The sequence below is a fragment of the Lissotriton helveticus genome, chromosome 7 (assembly GCF_964261635.1).
Source record: "Lissotriton helveticus chromosome 7, aLisHel1.1, whole genome shotgun sequence".
In the NCBI taxonomy this organism is placed as follows: Eukaryota; Metazoa; Chordata; class Amphibia; order Caudata; family Salamandridae; genus Lissotriton; species Lissotriton helveticus.
The window spans coordinates 1,000,253,034-1,000,269,636 of record NC_136068.1 but is presented as its reverse complement, the minus strand read 5'-3'; positions in this window follow the sequence as shown (position 1 = coordinate 1,000,269,636).

Below are 16,603 nucleotides of genomic sequence, written 5' to 3'. Positions count from 1 at the left end.
TTTTGTGGCCTGGTTTAAACAGACTTATTTGGTTCCGCCTTGGACATACATCTGGATGATCCTCTTTGCCATTTTTCTATTTATGTTAACTGGGTTTGTGATATTCTTTTTTCTTCTCATAAATGGTCACTACATACCTGAATGCTCTGTTGTGAAACTGGTCGATGGAACTTTGGCCCTGCATTCGCGGGCGGGTGACAGGCGCTCATCAGAGAACATCTACCAGAGAAAGATTTCCCAAGCGCACTGGTGATTTCTTAACACTTTCCCCACAATATCATTATTTTCTGCTCGACTGTGAAAGCCATTGTTAGAGCTGCCTCTCCAATGGCTGTGCAGGGATCTAAATTAAACTGCAACTTCCGTCGAGCGCAGAAAATTATTGAGGGAGTGTAAGAATAGTCAAGTAGCTTTCCCGCCCTTTCGGGAAACAAACATGTCTGACAGAATGAGGGGTTCAAAGGCGCTAGATTCAGGCCTCAGTTAACCCCCTCCACTTTCTACTCGGACATCAGCCAATATGAATCTGCTTATAGCCTTTTTGTAAAGTAATTGCCACGTCTTAATGGAAAAATGCTCCAGCCGGTAAATAATTAACACACATTTTTAGTAATAACATGCATCATAATATAGCCTGAACAGTCCTCTTATAGATCACCTGGGAGACGTGAAACGAAGGAAAAAGAATTATAAACAGCGACATGCTACCCAGGAGCCTCCTGGTGTATGCCATATAAGGGACGTCACGAGGCCGAAGCCTCCCTCATTTTACACACACAGAACTCTGAGGTTACTTAGAATCTAGTCACAGTATATTCGTTTGGGATCAGTTAATCTGCATATTACAAGAATGTTAATGGGATTATCCCTTTGAAGCCGTAAATAGGTGCTTTAAAATTATTTTAAAATGTGTTGGTGGTTTAAATAGATGTTCTAGCATTGGAAACTGTAGATGCGTTCATATTAACACATGCTGTAATCTTTTACACTTCTTAGGGTAGATTAGGTTTTACACACATATTTATTATTATTATTTTTTAGTCTATAGCCTGTTAGAAGACCAGGAATGAGGTTTACAGGCTGGGTCTGCACATCACACATCAGTATAGAATCTCAATGGCAATGTCCTTTACTGTTTCTCCTTCACCCTTTCCAGTCAACACCAGTTTATTCACAAGGGCACTTTTAGCTTCCAAAAACTCTCATTTACCTGTAGAGTTCCCAGAGTTCAAAACTGTCTTATGTAATTTTCAAACTCTATGTGGAGTCACTTGAGGCTCTACTCACAGATGCCATCATTAAAAGTCAGCAATGTGTCAATGATACACAACTCTTCCTGAAAGTCTACATTGCTCCAGACATCTTATTCCTCAAATACTGCCTATACCCCATTCAAATCTTGACAGCCTGGGCTTACCTGGAGCTTAACCCAATGCATAAAGAACTCATTTTATTTGCTCTTAGAAAGTCATCCTTTTGTCCTGTTCACCCCCCATTTTTTGCTGAATGATACTGGTGGCAACTGACTCTGACTGTGCCCTGGGCTCTGTCAGCAGCCCAGGCCAGTGCTATGTTTAAAATGCAACACATGTACAGGGCATACTATTATTAGCGTGCACTTACAATTAATATTAATAATAATTTATATTTGTAAAGTGCAAACATATCATCCCCTTAAGGGTTTCAAGGTGCTGGGGGCCATCAGGGAGATTAAGTGAGCTATTGCCCAGAGTCACATGACGCTGAGCTGAGTTGCTGTCAGCGATCGAACCTTGAACAGGCCCTCTGGTGTCAGCTACTCAGACCCCTGCCGCACTCCTGACAGACCCTATAAATCCCTAGTAGGTAATAGGCTAAGGGGGGTTAATCTACCTACAAACCCCTGGTAGATAATAGGGCATGGAGGCTGAGAAGCCCAGCATATTTGTGCACTTTGCATGTGTGCCCTGCTGAGAGGATGTATGTAATTTTAAAGGCAGCCTTGCCTTGCAGAGTGCCTTTAAAAGTAAATTCTTACAATTGGCATGACTTACCCTATAAGTCCATAGTATATAATAGGGCAGGGGGATTGAAACTACCTAGAAGACCCTAGTATTAGGGCTGAACTGGCTGCAGCGGGCACCAGGAGTTTTCCCGGTGGGCCGGAATGGTGTGGGATGTTTTTTTGCCGGTGGGGGGCATTTTTGGTACATAGGGCAGACTTGCAGCAGTGCTGCAATAGCGGACCCTGTACCAAAAGCCGCCGCAGTGTTTTCCACGCGGTCCTCCCCCCCCACGAGGCCGGTCTGACTCAATTGCCAGTGTTTGAGTTCCAAGTCTGGCCCTGCCTAGCATATAATAGGACATGTCAGTTTAGAGGCCAGCAACTTTGTTTACAATTGCATGCACCCACTGATGAGAGTCTGAGATCAAATTTAAAAGCAGCCCTGCTCTGCAGCACTGCTTTTATAAGTACATTCACTACAAAGTCAACTTTGGAGCTATGTGCACTTTAGAAGTGAAAATCTCATTATTTGTAGATATTAAGTGCCCCCCAGGAATACTCTAGGTGTCCCAGGAGTGGTGGGCGGGGGGGTCACGTAACTATAAGCTGGGTCCTTACAACATATGTTTCATAAGAGGGAAATCTGTTCATTGTATTTTTTCACCATTGCAGATGCTTGGCCCATAGGCTAACATTGCAATATTTCATGCACGCTCAGATATTGATAGGAAAGGAATAAATATAATGTAAAGAATTAACAGAATGGTACTGATAAATCCATCAGATTGCTCTTGTTGAATTTATCATAACTTGTACAGAAAAGAAGTTATAACACTTTCATGCTTGTAAGTCAAAATCCAGCCTTCTTGCAGGCTTCATTGATTGATCAGTGCTAAAATGCCTAGTAAAGCTGCCTTGATTAGGTCATAAGGGACCATCTGCTGGAGAGAACTCTGCAGCTGCACAGGAATGAATGCCAGAGCAGGTGTGTGGGGGGGGTCATAAAGTATGAGGCTTCAAAGGAGGACAGGACAAGCAGGGAATGCCAGGCCTACCTACCCCCAGTCCTCTATACCCCAGCAAGATAGCAGGCTTAAGGAAGGAATTTGCAGATGTCAGGGAGAGGAGAGCTACGAAAAGAGCTACATGCAGAGCTGATTTAGTTAGCTCTTACTGCTCTGCTGAACTTTCAGCCATCAAAGATTTTGAAAGAATAGTGCTTTCTGGGGCAAGAAGAAGCCACACTTTGGAGGATGTGGTCATGCGCATGGGTGGCACCCTGCATCCCTTTGGCCAGGATGACCTCCGCTTGATGGCCAGAAGCTGAGAATAAACATGTGAGAGGTGCATAGCCTCTAAGTACTGATGCCTGAAAGTACAAGGAAAAGTGAGACTGTCCTGCTTGAATCTGAATGTGCACCCAAAGGCTTGCACTCTGAATGACTGCACCTGCTGCACAATTTGGTACTACAGCCGTTGGGACTTCGCCTTGCTTTAAGAACATTTAAGGAGTGGACACCCTGCAATCTCCAGGTTAACAAATGCCACCTGCATCTTCTCCATCAAGAGTTCTCATCCTGGAGTACGTCTGATGAACTTTTAATGATTTGGCCAGGTGTACTGTGGTAATTGTCATCGAGACCTTCCATAGACCATCCAGGAGATTCCAGACCATTGGATTTGTGTTTTGGACTGTAGTGAGGTCATGGAATTAATTGCAGACATTGCTAAGTTAGCATTAGTTAGTATATGCTTGGCAGCCATTTTGCTTTTGTACATGTTACTACATGGCTTTATTCTCGTGGGTAGTCTGCTGGTGCATTTTTGTATGAGAACTGTCTGCCTTTCACACCTTTAGCTGTACACTGTGCTCCTCGTCTGCACTACAAGTTCAAGGTCGAAAAACATTGTATACAGTTGATTCACTTTGGTCAGTCCCACGCCCATTGACACAACATAGAACACAGCTGCACTACTGAAAGTCGGGTGCTTTTAATATGGCTTTGCATGCATGAAAAGGCACTTGGATAAATTAATTCCAACGAAGAAGAGCTGTGCTTGTCCTGAGATGTAATTCCTTGCATCGAAAGTTGGAGGTATGGGGTCTCCCTGACAAAGCCCAGAGGTCTTCTATAATTATAATAAACTAGCTTTTAGCACAGGGAGGGTGGTAAGGCGCTGTAGTCCTGTTTACACTGTCATTATAATATGGTTTCCCCTTTTGTGCTTTATGGAATTGTAACCATGCTGATTCGATTGGTGTCATGCATGTTGTTGCTAGTATTGGCTTGTGTGCTGCATTATAGAGCACGTTAGTTAAAATAAATATTTTGAATTATACCGTGTCTCTGTTTACTCATGTTGTGGACAAGTATGGGTGTTTGAACGAAAGAGTGTTTTTCTTCCTGCGATTCCTGAGAGGGTCTGAGTGACATGTTCCAGGATGTCTAATCATTGGTAGCTTCGCTGTAGTACGGAGAATGAATGAGACACTATAGCTAGTTGGATTGGGGTTCTGGGCACCGAGGTGGGTTTTTGGCATACCACTACACACGAGGTCCTGGTTTCCTGCGCATAGTTCTCTGTATGTGCAGAATCCCTGCTACAGGACACTTTGACCCTACAAGGAGGACTTTTGGAACCATCTCCTGAAGTTTGTAGAATTTTGCAGAACTTTTGAGAAAAAGGTTATCGACCTGATCGTGAGAGTCAAACCTGTTATGTTCAACCGCAACCCGGCCAGGATTTCAGGTTCGCCCTGCTGAAAAGCTTCAGAACTCTGACTTCTAGGATTTGACAGGAGCTCCCTAAAAATCAAGATGGCAACCCCTCACTGAATCTGGCCTGGTTAGGAGCAGCGAGGGGCCTTGGAAGAAAAAGCTCCAGAAAAGATTCTAAGTTCAAAGGTATTATTTTGACGGGGGTCTCCCGGTTAGTGTATCCAGCCAAGGCTCCATCGCAGTCAACCTCAAACTTTGACTTGTCTCGGTCATGTGCAACCAGATGTCCCAGAGTGGCGCTAAAGGCTTTTAAGCACTATACAGTGGTTAATTCATATCTCTGGTTCCCTACATTGGATTGTTGTCATTTTGGTGTCTATTTGATCATAAAAATATTTACCATTTATATAAAAAGGTGTAGAATTTTTATTGTGTGTAGTGTCTAACTTATTTATTGTATTGGTGTTTTTAAATGCTTTACAACCCTGTCTCGTAAGTTAGCCCTGACTGCTTGGTTACAGCTACCAAGGGAAGAACAAGGGGCTAATTTATTAAAACTGGTCCCAAGATGCTTGTTTCTAGTTCAGGGAAGACCTGGCTTGGCAGTTCGGGCTGGACTGTTCCCATGAGGCACAGGGTCAAGACTGATTTGCATATGACTTGGTCTGAACCGAGGTGGCGAAGTGAGCTAAAGAATGATGATGGATTCAACCCAGATTTGTGACTGGGGTTGAGTGTCTGAAAAGTTTCAGTGCTCTGTCCATCATCTCCTTGTGTTTACTAATTTATTGAGACCTTTACTGAACTGTATACCATGTTAGTGGACTTATTGCCAGTGGTAGCCATACACCTACCACTTCTAATAACCCATTTGCCAACATTTGCCAAGAACATAAAGCAAGAATAGTTCAAACCTGGCGCAATGACCTGAACTTTGACATCCTCAAACATCAATATTCATTGAATGCCAAATCATTTGACTTCACCTTGGAGACCAACCTCAAACTCAAAGAACACATTTCCCAAAAATAAAGCCTGCCTGGTATCAGTTCTCTCTTCCAAAGAAGGTGAAACCATTTCTCCTAGAAAGCAACTTCAGAAGAGCTGTTCAAACCCGTATGCTCTTACAGCTGGATGGTGGAATTGTCCTGCTACATGGCCTGCCAGACTCTTCACTGGCACCCCTTATGGGCATCCTACATGCTGTAGCACATCTGATCCAGGGCTGGAAGAACTCCACTGATGGAACTCCATTGGCTCACACCATCATACTGGCTGCATCATTGAAGAATCCTTGTGGGCAAGCTCTGCATATTTTGTGGTTATTGGCACACCACAGCCAGGCCAACATCAGAGTGGAGACAAAGAAGTGTGACACAGAAAAACCAATGCTGCAGGCATTTTCCGCATATGCACCCAGGCTCTAGAACAACATCCCTGTTACCATAAGGACACTCCAATGCTGTTCCAATTTATGAAAGAGTTAAATACACACTTCTTTAAAAAACACTACATCACAATGTAGTAACACTTCAATCACCAATGGCCTCTTCTATCACTCATTGACTGTATTCTTGCCGTTGACCCTTTACAGCACTCCTGTGCTTTTTTGGCTAGGTTTGCACAATAGAAATACAACATACATAATTAATAAGCAATGCCTTGTGTGCCTTTCAAAAAGTCACAGACACAGTAAATTAGCATATGCTCTGGAGACTGAGTTTATGTACACAAGGTCTCTCTAACGCACAGAGATGAATCCTTGATGATTTCTTGAAGGAGACGTAACCAACCACTAACTGCATCCCCTCAAAGAGGTCTTCAGTACTTCTCCAATCTCTCCAGGGACCAGAGTGCAATGCTCACCTTCACTGACAGCACAGTATTTGCTACACTGTCAGCAGTTCAGAGGTGCCTCTGCTCTTTTTTGGAAGGGACTGAGGGACTGCTCCATGGAAGAGTCTTTGAAAGGTCTTGGATAGCCCAGCACTCCCACGAGAAAGCCGCTCTAGGTGGTTCCTCTAACTGTTTGCCACCTTCATTTGGTACACTACTCCATGGCATGTTTTCTTGTGCTCGAATGTCTGTAATCTAAGGCACACGGGTAAAAGTATTTCCTAATTTGCTTAGGACTGCACCTCAAATTAGGGAACATCTGTTTTGCTTTGCTCAGTGGGTAAATCTGCACTTCTGCAATGGCTATCACAGAATGAGCCATACTAACATCTACAGCATGTTCTCTGATGAAATTTTACCCTGGGAAAGAAAAACTAGAGAAAATGTCTGTGAAGTCCCAAGGCACTTTTGTAATACAGGTGCTGCATCTGATCAATAGGTGGATGATGCTGGGGATTCAGAGGAGTGACTGTAAAATACACTGGGACGCAGTATTGTTAGTAAAACAGGCAGTTTTCCAGTGCCCATTAAAGATATATTTTACAATTTTTGTTTAAAATAAAGTTTACTAGCATTTACCTCACCTGAAAGTATATATATTATATATGTATAAGGCAGTTTTTCCAGTGCACATTAAAGATATATTTTACAATTTTTCTTTAAAATAAAGTTTACTAGCTTTTACCTCACCTGAAAGTATATATATTATATGAGGTGATCCACTGTCAAAACGCGTAATGCCGGGCACTCGGCATCGAGAAATGCTGTTAATTTGGATGCAATAAACTGCACTTGAAATTTATCTACACGCTGTGGTCCATACCTGTATTCTTGGGGAATCCCGGGCTGAAGAGGATTGTATATATATATATATATATATATGTATATATATATATATTCAGCTCCAACTTCAATCCAAAGTGACGGGTAAAGATCAGGCCGAACTCGCAAGGGTATTTCTTCCACCAAATGGTTTATTGGTGCGTGAAATTAAATCAAAAACAGGACGCGGTTCAGCGTTGCACGCCTTCTTCTATTGTGTACAAAGTGCACATCGATTCATCGCCATTTTAAACAAAACACCAGCAATGTTCCCTGCACATAAATCAGTGGCATAGACAGAGGACTTTCTCCTAAGTGCATGTTTACAAGGTAAGCGCCATTTTAACATATGTTATCTACAAGCTAAGTACTTTAAGATGCGGTTTATTTTTCAAAATAAATGTCTATACTAGCAGCCCGTCCCGACGTTGTCCGGGTAGGCTTTGCGAGGTGAAAGGTACTCCCCAGCATTGCGCACCCCGGACACCGGCAGCTCCTTTCTCTCTCTTACCAATCACCCCTTTTTGCCCACTTCCTCTCAAACTACCTGGCCTTCTGTTCTGAGAGCCTCAGCTTTACTTGTCCCGGCCATTCACCTGCGCACCTACCCCCCCAAACCTCTTGAGCCCAGTCACCTCATCCTCACACCATCACTCGAGTACACTCACCTCAGACTTCCCTCATCTCAGCCCACTCCCATGTGTACCCCATCACCTCCTCAGCCTATTACATTAACCCACGTCACCTCTTAATCTTTACACCCTCCCAACCAGTCAGTTACACTTGACACCTCAGTCAGACCCCCCACCTCATCCCACCCATGTCCTTGCTTTCAGTCTCACGTCTTCAACCTACCAAAAGCGTACCTTTCCTCACCCTACCAGGAACTCCCTTACCTCTCTTCAGTCCCCTTCACCCCTCCGTTCACTCCGTACCCTCTCACCATCATAGCCAGCGCCATCCTCGGGGGCCGTCTCAGCCCCACGGCCCCACTGTCGCTGCCGCTCTCTTCACCATGATGGTGGCGGACATTGCACTGAACCGGGTGTCGGTTCCGCACTCCTCCCCGCGCTCCTGGCTGGACGCCGAACGCCGAACGCCGCCTTACTTTTCCTCCCCACGGCTCCACTGTCGCCGCCGCTCTCTTCACCATGATGGTTGAGGACATTGCACTGAACCGGGTGTCGATTCCGCACTCCTCCCCGCGCTCCTGTCCGGACGCCGAACGCCGTGTTTACATAACGCCACGCCCACACGCCATTGCGCCTCTCGCAAGCGTTGTATGCGCCCATGACGCCGATCGCCACTTTCATATCACTGTATGCATACGCCCAAGGACTACTTTTATGCATATGCCCAAGGACTACTTTTCCCCTAACGGTCTTTACCCCCTAATGTATATGGTGTGGTGCTGTATAGCCTATGTCCATCTCCTGGACCTCCCCTTTCCAACGCTGTATTGGGTGTTGTGATTGTTGGTGTACTTCTGGAGTTTACCCGCCTCAAAGGACACAGTTCTCTCTTTATAATAGTAGTATAGATTTAGATCCATTAAAAAGCTAAATTTATAAGTGTTTATAAACGATTCGCGTGATCACAGACTGTAGCGGCATGGAAAATTGGTCATGTAAGTCTGGGTGTGCCTCTCTACCTAATCATTTAGACCGCATGATCTCCGATTTTACACTTTGTTTTTAAAATAATTGCTAGCACATCACCTCAGGAAAATGCACTTTGCTCACCTGCACTTTCCTGCCCTGTCCTGCCGCCAGCACCCAGGTCCACCACGGGTTATCCCAATTGTTGTGGAAGGTGCAGGCTGACACAGGCAGCAGTACCTCTTCCGTGGCAGTTGGGGGCGGAGCTCCACGACTAGCGCTGGGCTCGCAGCCTATATCTGCTGTAACATTTTCTTCCACCCAGTGGACGCGTGATCACAGACTGCAGCGGCATAGAAAATTGGTCATGTAAGTCTGGGTGTGCCTCTCTACCTAGCCGTAATCATTTAGACCGCCTGATCTCCGATTATACACTTAGTTTTTAAAATAATTGCTAATTTGCACATCACCTCAGGAAATTGTACTTTGCTCACCTGCACTTTCCTGCCCTGTCCTGCCGCCTGCACCCTGGTCCACCACAGGTTATCCCGATTGTTGTGGAAGGTGCAGGCTGACAAAGGCAGCAGTACCTCTTCCGTGGCAGTTGGGGGCGGAGCTCCGCGACTAGCGCCGGGCTCGCAGCCTATATCTGTTGTAACATTTTCTTCCACGCAGTGGATGCGTGATCACAGACTGCAGCGGCATAGAAAATTGGTCATGTAAGTCTGGGTGTGCCTCTCTACCTAGCCGTAATCATTTAGACCGCCTGATCTCCGATTATACACTTTGTTTTTTAAAATAATTGCTAATTTGCACATCACCTCAGGAAATTGTACTTTGCTCACTTGCACTTTCCTGCCCTGTCCTGCCGCCTGCACCCCGGTCCACCACGGGTTATCCCGATTGTTGTGGAGGGTGCAGGCTGACACAGGCAGCAGTACCTCTTCCGTGGCAGTTGGGGGCGGAGCTCCGCGACTAGCGCCGGGCTCGCAGCCTATATCTTCCTATGTGCTACCCGTCGCGCAGCGGATGCGCCGCTGGCTCGCCAAAGGCACGCCGAAGGCAAGTCGGTCTGCGCCCGTCAGCGGCCGGTCGGGCCAGGGGCCAAGCACCCTGCCCAATTCCCTCTCCATTATTCTCGAGCCAAATTACTTTCACTGTGGTCATCCCAGGCCATTTCCCCTGACACCAGTAAAACTTTGAAGGAATTTGGGCTGCTATCGCCCCAGTCCATGGTTGGGAACAACACCCCCCTCCTACCAGACTCCCCCCATGCGTCAAGCCCCAAAGGGATATCCTCCCCACACCTCTTTCCTCTCTGAGAAAGCAGACCCGTGATAGCCTGTCCATTTGGTACCTTAATACCCGATCAATGGTCAAGCATCAATTAGAGATCTTCTATCTTTTAGACACCCATAAGCCCGACATTTTACTCTTAACGGAAACCTGGCTGACAGAGGAATCATCCCCATATATGTTGACAGCCATCCCCAATAACTACTATGCCCTTCAGGCCAACAGATCAGTGTCTAAGGCAGGTGGTGGAGGGGCGGCCATAATCTCACAAGCCCACAAATTCACCTCCCTTTCTACCTCACAAATCCCTATGGTAGACAGCCTTCTCTTTAAACTTGACTCACCCGCTTCCCCATTTGTGTGTGCATTAGTCTACAGACCTCCCAGCCACATGCCTACTTTCCCGCAAGTTTTTGGAAACACTATCGCAGAACTTGCCATAAATCATGCTAGGTTACTAATTATTGGCGACTTCAACTACTGGCCATGCAATGCACGTGAGAGCTCCTCTTCAGTGGCTTTTATGGAGCTACTGACCGGGTTGAACCTTACACAGCACATCAAGGTAGCCACCCACACCAAAGGGCGTACACTGGACCAGGTCTGGTCTTCCAACTTGGAGATCTTAGACATACAGGTCACTCCCTGTACCTGGTCGGATCACCATTTCATTTCTTTTTCCATCCCGACCCCCTCCTAATAAAACCCCTCTCCCAGGGACCGGCCAGGCAAGGAACTGGAGACGAGTTGACATCTCCGACCTCTGCTCCCTATTAGCTACCTCTAAACCCCCCAGTTCCCCACCTAATGGCCCCCAATCATCTCCCCATGTCCAGGCAGATAACATCAATGTCTGGCTGGCTACAGCCAGAGACAGATTGGCTCCTCTCAGGAAGGTGAATTGCAGAAGACCACATGATGCACAACGCTGGTTTACCAACAACCTAAAAGAGATGAAATTGACCCTGCGTCAATTGGAGCGCAAGTGGAGACGGAACTATTGACCCATTAAAAATCTTCCTTCATGCTGGTTCTCAAGGAATACAAAGCTGCCATTCTAAAAGCCAAATCAGACTACTTCTCATCAAAAATCCTCAATTCCACCAACAAAGCTAAAGACATTTTCTATATCGTGGATGAACTTGTCAAGCCCGACCGTATTACCACCAAACTAGTCCCCTCACAACAGCTCTGTGACTCCCTCAACACTTATTTTTTCCACAAAATCTCCAAAATCAAAGCCAGCATCCCCAAGAACGTCTCCCCCCCGGAGCCTGCCCTGACGCATCGCAACCCGCTCTCATTTGACTTTTTTCCACCTATCACTCAAGAGACTTTCTTTTCCCTCCTTAAAAAAGTCTGTTCTGGTTCCCCCACAGATAGCTGCCCCCCCCACATTGCCCGTGAGATCTTTCTCCAGCTCCCTGAACTCCCATTATCCCTCCTTAACAACTCCCTCTCCACAGGCATTGTTCCTAACTGTTTTAAAACGACAGAGGTCAGACCCATCCTGAAAAAAGCAGGGGCCGCCCTATCGTACCCAGTAACTTCTGGCCCATCTCGCTTTTACCCTTCTTGGGAAAAATCCTGGAAGCTTATGTCGCAAGCTGCCTCAGTGCATTTGTGGAACACTCACACTACCTGGATCCACACCAAGCGGGTTTTAGACCCGAACACTCGACCGAATCCATCATGTTGGCAGTCCATGATGAACTAAGAAAGGGGGCGGACCAAAACATCTCGCAGGCTCTTTTCCACCTGGATTTGTCGGCGGCCTTCGACACCGTCGACCACAACCTATTGGTTGAACGAGTCGAGGGCGCCGGCATCCAGGGCATCCCCCTAAAATGGATCACCTCTTTCCTCAGCAATCGCCATCAAGCTGTCCGCCTCTCCGACTTCACTTCAGAGAAAAAGAAACTCATCTGTGGGGTCCCCCAGGGTTCCTCTCTTTCCCTGCTTCTATTCAATCTGTACATCCTGCCACTGATCTCAGATCTACGGAGGAGAGACATAGCTATTATCAACTACGCCAACGACATCCAGCTCGTCTTTACCATTGACCCCTCCCCACCCGCAATGGAAACTTTTCTGTCTACCTTGACGTTCATCAGAAATTGGATGAACCTAAGCCAACTAAAATTAAATCCAGACAAGATGGAGCTGGTACTCACTAGGCCCTCTTGCAACCCCTGGAACCAAAACATCTGGCCACCCACCCTGGGCCCTCCACCCTCCCCAGTTAGTGCCGTCAAAAGTCTCGGTGTCACAATTAGCAGTGATCTCACCCTAAAGACTCAGGTCAACTCGGTAGTCTCCTCCTGCTTTTTCCACTTACGCAGGATCCGGCAAATTAGTAGATTTTTTTCCTTTGAAGCCCTCGTCCAGGTCATCTTGGCCTTAGTCATGTCACAAATCGACTATTCCAACTCCTTATATGCTGGAATCCCCACCTACCAGTTACAGCGGCTTCAACTGGTGCAGAACCAAGCGGCCAGACTCGTATACGGCCAACCTAGGTCGCACCACGTAAAACCCCTGCTGAAAAGTCTACACTGGCTCCCAGTTGCCCAACGCTGCCTCTTCAAACTAGGCTGTATGATCCACAGAGTTCTGTCTTCCTATGGGCCAGTCTTCATAGCCAATAGAATTCAGCGCTATATCCCCCGCCGCGCCCTTCGTTCTGCCAGCTTCAATCTCCTGACTCCCCATTCCTTTAAACGTAAGAAACATGGTGGACTTCGATTTACGTTCCTGGCACCCCAGTTATGGAACACACTACTGCCCGATCTACGTCAAATCGAGTCTTACTCCATGTTCAGGAAAGCTCTCAAAACATGGCTATTCTCCCAGGCCTACAACCAATAACTTACCCGCTCCGCCTATCCTCACACCCTCCCTGCCTAACACCAAGAAACTGTTGGTGAACGAGCGCTTTATAAAATCCCCATTCTCATATCATATCATATCATTCAAAAAATGCTCAGTTAATGACCCTCATACAATTTAAACATAATAAATCAAAATTCTTTATAGCAATATTTCGAATTTTAGATCATGCGCTCTCTCAAGCCCTTCCCATGATCAATCAATCAATCAATCAATCAATCAGAGTACTTGTAAAGCGTGCTACTTACCCGTGAGGGTCCCAAGGCGCTGAGGGGAGGAGGGTGCTGTTACTGCTCAAAGAGCCAGGTCTTGAGGAGTCTTCTGAAGGCGAGTAGGTCTTGGGTCTGCCGTATGTGGGTAGGGAGGGTGTTCCAGGTCTTGGCGGCGTGGTAGGAGAAGGATCTGCCGCCGGAGGTTGTTCGTTGGATGCGGGGGACAGCGGCGAGGGCGAGGCTGGCGGAGCGGAGCTGGCGGGTGGGGGTGTGGAAGCTGAGTCTGCTGTTCAGGTAGGCTGTTCCAGCATTGTGGAGTGCTTTGTGTGGTGGGTGAAGAGCTTGAAGGTGATCCTCTTGTTGACGGAGAGCCAGTGTTGGTCTCTCAGGTGGGGGACGTTGACGATCAATCGGGCGGAGGCGTTTTGGATGATCAATATATCCTTTATATTACATGTTTATAGCTTATCATCTTGAACAAAATTGAGCCCTGAATGGGCATAGAAAATCGTACCAGTATCCAAACCCAATACATCAATAATTTCTATTCGTAATTTGACTTAAGGCGCCTAATACCCGTATTAATAAATCAAAAAAATCACCAGAAAAAAATATATATACATAAATATGTGTACTTATTTACATGTGCAGTAGACATTTTCTCAATTATTTCTCTCAGCTATATTATCTAGGCATCAGCATGTGCTCTTAATCTGAATATATGAACTCCTATATTGCCACATTAACCCAAGTGAATTGAAAGTTCTTCCTCGGTGTTCTGGCCATCAGGGATTGCTGTTTGCAGGTCAATTATATATCTAGTTTTGAGCCTTCTAAGTTTCAGTTCCCTGTTTCCCCCGCGATCATTTGCAGGGATATGGTCCAAACAGAAGAATTTTAGCAAATTCCTGTCACTATTGTGATATAGAGCGAAGAGTCTTGATACAGGGTATGAAAAGTCCTTGTTTTCTATCGCTCGTGCATGTTCTAAAATTCTCTTTTTTGTGGGATGTGTGGTACTTCCTATGTACTTTTTAGCGCAAGGACAGTAGAGACAGTATACACAATAAGGTGTACTGCATGTTAAAAATGTACTTATTGTTTTAGCGCCTCTCGTCCCCGGTATTTTATAAGAGAGGACTCTTGGGCCGTTCTTACATGCTTGCATTTTGAGCAAGGAAAAAATCCTGTGACCTTGCTGATTCTGGGGACAAATGGGATAGGTTCATAATGGCTCTTGACCAATTCGTCTCTGAGAGACTGACTCCGCCTAAATGTTATCTGCGAATAGTCAGGTAATGACCTTCCTATTATCTGGTCTGTTTTAAGGATATGCCAGTTTCTACGTAATATTTTTCTCAGAGTTCCTGCCTCATTTGAAAAAGTAGTTATGAATCTACATTCATCATTCTCCCTTTTAGATGGCTGTGCTTTGTCTTTAAGTAGGGAGTGTCTGGGTATTTTGTCCACTTTACTTAGAGTTTTGGATAGAAGCTTCTTACAGTAGCCCCTCATCTTCAATCTGACTATGGCTTCATATGCTGAGGTGTAAAAGTCATCTACGTTGGTACAATTTCTTTTTATATGCAGAAGCTCCCCATTTCCGGCAGTCTCCTTCCTGAATTAAGATGTACATATTCTACCCTGTTCAATAAATACTTTTAGGCCTAGTAAAGAGACTTCTTTCTTGCTCATCTCCCCACTGAAATGTAAGTTCAAATTATTTTTATTCAATTCACAAATATACTCCTCTGCATCTTTTTGTGGACCCTTCCAGAGAATAAATAGGTCATCAATATACCTATGCCACAAAATGGCACATTTGACCCAGTTTTGGTATTTGTCCGTCCAGGCCACGTGCTTCTCCCACCAGCCCACGAATAAATTTGCATAGCTGGGGCGAAGCAGGTGCCCGTAGCCGTTCCACGTATTTAGCGGTAGTGCTGTTTCTCAAAAAGGAAGATGTTATTAGATAGGCAGAAGCTAATATACTAAATTAACATTTCATTGTGCTCAGTTAGCTCCAGTGACCTGCCTTTCAGGAAATACCGTACTGCTTGTAAGCCCTTAGTGTGCTCAATGACAGTATATAAGCTTGTTATATCCAAAACAATCATTAACATATCTTCCTCCCAAGGAATGTCCATGATGCTCTTAATAAAATGTGTGGAGTCCCGTATGTAGGAGGGCAACATTTGTACAAAGTCTGTTAAAAAGTGATCCACACCAGCACCATGAACATCATCGAGGGACCTATAGCCTTTCTAGGCGAATACTCACGCTATATCCTCTTTGCATAATATGAAATGTCATGTAAGGATTATATGTACATTGCTACTTCTGTTTTGTATGCTACTAAACCCTGAAATTTCCAATAAAATTTTTTGAAATAAATAAAAAAAAAGTGATCCACAAATTGGGACATGGCCTCGGTTAAAGAGCCAATAGAAGAAACTATTGGACGTCCTGGTGGTCTAATGGCGTCCTTATGTAGTTTCGGCAGATGATAAAAAGTAGCTGTAACTGGGTATGGGAACGTCAAGAATTTAAAATCATTGTCACTAATCATGTTTTTTCCTGCCAATTTCTGAATGAGTTCATGATATTTATGAATACTCACAATATATTCATCTTTGGTTATCGTAGCATAACATGTAGTGTCAGATAATTGCAGAAGTGCTTTTTTGGTATACATCTCTTGTGACATTAAAACAATATTTCTGCCTTTATATGAGGGCTTACATGCCAAGTCCGGATCACTCTTCAGATGTTGTATTGCTTCTCGTTGCCCTTTTGTCAAGTTCATTGCCATATTTGATGACTGTCTCATCTTCATTGCAGCCAGCTCTTTTTTAAGCGATCCTTCGAAAACGTCGATTGTGTCATAGGGGGTTGCCGGAAAGTAGGTAGATTTTGGTTTAAATAATGTCTGTATCGATTTCTGTTCCAAACTATACCTCCTAGCCTCTGATATTGTGGATATTTATCTACACGCTGTGGTCCGTACCTGTATTCCTGGGGGATTCCGGGCAGAACAGGATTGTGGCAATATATATATATATATATATCAAGTCAAACAGAGTTTGCCCCCATGGAAGAGCCTCCAAGCATGTTGCACAGCACTCCTTTTATTGGAAATACAGCAGCGTAGAACAAAGAATCCTGCTTAATAAATCAAACAGCAGC